Below are 5182 nucleotides of genomic sequence, written 5' to 3' on the forward strand. Positions count from 1 at the left end.
ACCCCGGGGCGGGGGGGAGAGGGGGGGGGGGGGAGGAGGGAGGGGGAGCCGCGGCCCCAGCGGGAGGGCCGCCCCGGCCCCGCGCCGCGCTCGCGGGCCCCGGGCCGCCGTGCCGGGGGCGGGACGGGGCGGGGCGGCTCCGTCGCGGCCCCCGGGGGGGTCCGCCGTCCGGCCCGGGCCCGCCCCGAGCGCCGCGGCACGCGCGAGGGCTCGCGGCGTTGCGGGGCGCGCGGCTTTGTCTCGTCCCGCTGCCCCGTGCCAGAAGGGGCGGCTTCGGGGCAGCCGCCGCGCGCAGCGGGAGCGAATGAGTCGGAGGCGTTTCGAGGTGCTGCTCTGATTCCAGTTTGTGGACCGCACAAAGTTAGACCCGGCGCCGCGACCCGGCGCCTTGCCAGTGCCGAACTGTAGCTCAGTTAGAGCCGGCGGCTCTGAGGTCGCTTTTCTCGAAGCCGTGGGTTGTTTCTGCAGGACGCGCGCTGCAGCCTCCACTGTCCCCATCGGGTTGCAGGAAGAACCGCAGCCGCATCCCGAGAGACTCTATTCAACGGTAGTTAGATCTCTTTGCGTGTAACTCACGCCAGTGAAGTGTCGCAAGGAGGATGGGAGTGGTGGCAGCGCTGCCAGCGGGACTGCAGGCGGGGGGTGACACCTGCGGGGAAGGTCTGGGCTTGGGAGCGCAAACAGACCCCGAGCGCCACATCTCCATGGCTCTCCAGCAGCTCCGGGGACGGTGCCTCTACCGCCTCCCTGGGCAGCCTGTTCCAAATGGAACGGCTTAGTTCACGGTGTACCTGGCTGTCGTGTTTCAATAGCCACTGGTGGGTTTAATCTTCACTTCCTTGCCGTTCCTGCTTCTGTGTTAAAGCATTTTGTTTGTCGAAGTGGAAGGAGCGTGTCCGAGCAGAAGTACTGGAGATTTTCTGTCTCAAAAGGACTGATGTCATGCGCAGCCCTTAATAAAATGGGGCCGCTGTTTCAAAGTATCGGTGGTGTACCACAATAAATGCTAAAACCAAATAAAAATAAAACAATTCAGCCAATAAGCCACAAACTCAGTAGCTGTGCAGGTCATTGCAGATCTCAAGGACAGAAGGAGTGAGAAGAAGTGAGAAAGTGTAGCAGATCTAATCAAAACCCCATCAAAACAAGCGTGATGTAATGGGTCAGATACGGACCGCACATCTCCTTTCGGGTGATGTGCTGCCTATGGAAGGATGCCACTGGTGGGATGCTGATTGGAATTGCATAATAGATAGGAAATGCACTTGTAAATTTCCATTCAAGAAACAGAAGAAGCTCAGAGAGGAGAAAGAAGTTTCTTACAGAAGAAAGAAGCTCAAGCAATAGAGAACATGGCTTGGCTATCCCAGCGCTGAAAGGACGATGTTCTGAGTGTCATTGAATCGCAGCCTCTAAGAGGTAGAGCTTGGTCAGACTTTCAGAATGCTTTGACAAACTTATTGCTCTTAAGGTTTTTAATTAACACCCGAGATTTGTCACTGCTTTGCAAAAAATGCTTCTTTTTTTTTTTAGCTATGGGAGGGATAGAAAAAGAAATGTCCATGTAGATATTTCTTATTGAAGTTCTTCCTGAAAACGCACGGCCCTTTTGTAAGCAGCAAACTGCTGGGCAAACTCACAGCTCTGCATGCAACTCCTCACACGGCCGGGCTTAAAGGAAGGTCCCAGCTCTGTTGATTTGATATGGGTGCCAGAGTTTGTTTGAGGAAATGTCTTGAAGCTGGTGCTGAATCTCTAATTAAGGAGAACTCCTAAAGGCAATCGTTTGTTTAAATGAATTGCTTAATTAATTGAATAAAAGAACCGGACGTGGCCAAAAGATCACTGTTTAAAACTGTTTGCCTGGTAATTTTTAAAATGCTGATGGTCAGCCATAAATCTGGTTTCATGCTAAATGTGGGTCACTGCGCTGTGGGCTCACAGGGACCCAGCTTCCTCTGCACGGTATCAGCCCTTTTGTTTGTCAGGGGGGCAGTGTTCATGAAAACTCTCATTTTAATCATCAAACTGTGGTGCTTACATTATTAGCTCGGTTGTTTAGAGTGGAGCTCGTGCAAAGAAATGAGATGCATCCATTAAATGTTTAATTAAACCATTGTCTGGAAACAGGTCGTAACACTGAGCATCGTGTCCCACTAGTAGAGAATACCATTTATTATGGTATTTTAAAACAGCCCGGCTACTGTCGATCCTTTCAAGGGAACAGTTCTCCTCTTGTGTGGGCGAGATCATTAGATTCCCATCCATGCTTTGACTGTATGACTTACACCCACGTTAGCAAGTCCACTGCTTCTGACCTCAGTGGTACTAAGACCTCCACAGATGGATGGATGCTTGGTTTCAAGCTTCACTCCTTTATGTCCCCACTGATGTTGCGACAAATATGTGCTGAGAAGAAAAAAAGCAAGTGGGTAATTTAGAAGACGTTAACCCCTATATTGACGTGGAAAAGTCTCAAGTAATTACTTGGAGTTGTCTCCGGCTTCATGAAAATAAATGTGCAGTACAGTTTCTGACCTAAACCGTATGGCTGATCTGAAGCAGCCAGGCCGATTTTCTGAACTGATGGTGACCAAAGACAAATTATCTACCTGTAAATGTTACTGTAGCTGTGAATACTGTGCAGATACTTTTCCTTTACTCTTTATACAGTCCGGTATTCTTTAGCTTTCGATTTGTAACACACGTCAATGAAATCACTTTTCAGTTTTTGGTTAACTGGATGCTTACCAAACTACATGAAATATGATGGCACTCTTCTTCACTTCTTCCTGACACTTAGAACAAGAACAGATTGAGATAATGAAAGACATGCAAAATGCAAAGGCAAAAGACTGTTTGCATGGAACCTTAGACATTCCTAACTCCAGTTCTTCCTCTGGAAGTGTTTTGATGGCTTTTGAAACAAAACACCAGAGCAGTAACCTGAATGGCCATTCTCTTGTCTCCTAACTGTGTTGGGGTGAACTTCTGGGGAGAGCAGAGAGAAAAGAGAAAACAGGCAGGCTGATAGCTTGTCTTGGAGATACATTAGCTACTGCAGCCAGTGGAGTTAAAACCAACTCATTTTGTGGGCTAGCTATAGCATACAGTCTGTCTTGAGACTTGAGGCTGAAACATTTATCAGGTGACTCTGTGCTGTGTAAAACCTTGTTATCCCATCTGGAGCACTATTGTCAGAGCAGAGCTGAAGAAATTGATAAGATAAAGCCAAGAATCCTTTGAGAGCCCTTTCCTTTATTCCCAGACTCAAAATCAAGTCACGGCAAGAAATAGGAGTCAACTACATGTGAGTTCTGACTTGCTAGCCAATTTCAAAAGGTGTGATCCTATCTGCTGCTATGAGCATCCTGAGAATGCTGATGTACTCTTACTTGCCAACAAAGCCAATGGAAGCTGAAGCCACCCAGCATCTTGTACAGTTTGTTTTGCATTCAAATGAGCTATTTTCATCTCAGTCTTTGGCAGCATGAAACCTCACATTTTGTGGCCAAACCTTCCACTCTGGTGGGTAATCTTCCTATTTGTTTTGCTAATTAGTTTTCTATTACTGCTTTGCGTAGGGAAGTCTGTTAGTGTCTAGGCATTCAAAGGATTTTTAATGCGTTTAACAATGGAAATACAGCATTCTAAAACTCCACGAGAAACAACTATAATGTCTCTGAAAGCTTATGAAGGATAATTTCTGAATACACAACCTGCTGTAGAATGCATGTAAAATAGTAGGTAACCAGTCACTTCCTTGGCATTTTTTAATTTGGGGGTTTTTGTTGGTTTTTTTTTTTGGAGCTCATCTTGTTCAGTGCAACCCGGGCCAAGCTTTTCAGAACAGATTGACATCCTTCAGCTCTCCAAGCTAAGGGCTGAATTTCTGAAAGGTCTGAACAGCCAATTAGGCAGTAGAAGTGTGATGCAGCCTACCATTCCTCTTGACAATAACTTCGAGGAAAAAGGAGAAGCTCTTTGGAAAAAAACTCCCTTTCTATCAAGGTGAAAGAGGTAAGAGTTACTGTGTGCAGACTTCTTTTGAACACGTGGTTCCCATAGTCAGTCACTGCACCTCAGAATATCCCAAGTTGGAAAGGACCCGCAGAGATCACTGACCCCAAGTCTGGGCTCCACGCAGTACCACCCAAACCATATGGCTGAGAGTGATGTCCAAACACTCCCTAAGCTCCAGCACTGGGGCTGTGCCCACTGCCCTGGGCAGCCTGTTCCATGCCCACAGCCCTCTGGGGCAGAGCCTTTCACTGACCCCCCGCACCCCCTCAACACAGCTCCATGCCATCCCCTCAGGCCCTGTCGCTGTCACACAGAGCAGAGCTCAGCGCTGCCCTAGGCTCCCTGTGAGGAGCTGCGGCTGCCATGCGGCCTTCCCTCAGCTCCTCTGCTCTGGGCTGAGCAAACCCAGGGGCCTCAGCTACAGTCTGTATGTATATCCAGGGCTGCCCCATCCCAGGTGCAGAACCCGGCACTGCTCTTGTTAAACATGCACTTGGTGACTGTCTAGCCCTCCGATTTGCCAAGATCTCTCTGCAAGAACTCTTCAGCCTCAAAGGAGTCAGTAGCTCCAGATCATTTATAAACAGAGAAAACTGGCACTAAAGTGGAGTGCCAGGGAACCCTACTAGTGACAGGTGACCAGCCTGAAATAACCGCATTTACTGTAACTCTTCAAGCTGACTCAATCTATCAGCCAATTGTTCATCCATTGCATTATACCTTTGTCTAGCTGCATATTGGACATTTTGTTCAGAAGGATATTGAGAGAAACAAAATAAAAAGCTGTGTTGAAATGTAAAAAGATTACAACAGCTGACTTCCCAGTCTTCCCAGGCTTGAATCAAAGCGGCTTGAGGTTCCTACTACCACGGAAGGGAGGGCTGGATGGAGAGATGCGTGGACAGATGGATGCAGATTTGTTACCAATATTTTGCAAGAGACTGCAGAGTGGGATCAATGCAGCTCTTGTGAAACCTGCAGCCTCCAAATCCACACTTGCCTGTGAACTGCCGGGAGCTTGCCAGGAAAGGAAGTAATTTTAGACTGTGATTTGGAAAATGATTCAGTTAAAAAATTGCTATTTTTGAAGGGCTACTTTCCACTGGGATTCAGTCCACAGTACTTTCACAGAAGCACATGTCTTACTGCAGCAAAGCAT

The sequence above is a fragment of the Gallus gallus genome, chromosome 3, assembly GCF_016699485.2.
Source record: "Gallus gallus isolate bGalGal1 chromosome 3, bGalGal1.mat.broiler.GRCg7b, whole genome shotgun sequence".
Classification (NCBI taxonomy): domain Eukaryota; kingdom Metazoa; phylum Chordata; class Aves; order Galliformes; family Phasianidae; genus Gallus; species Gallus gallus.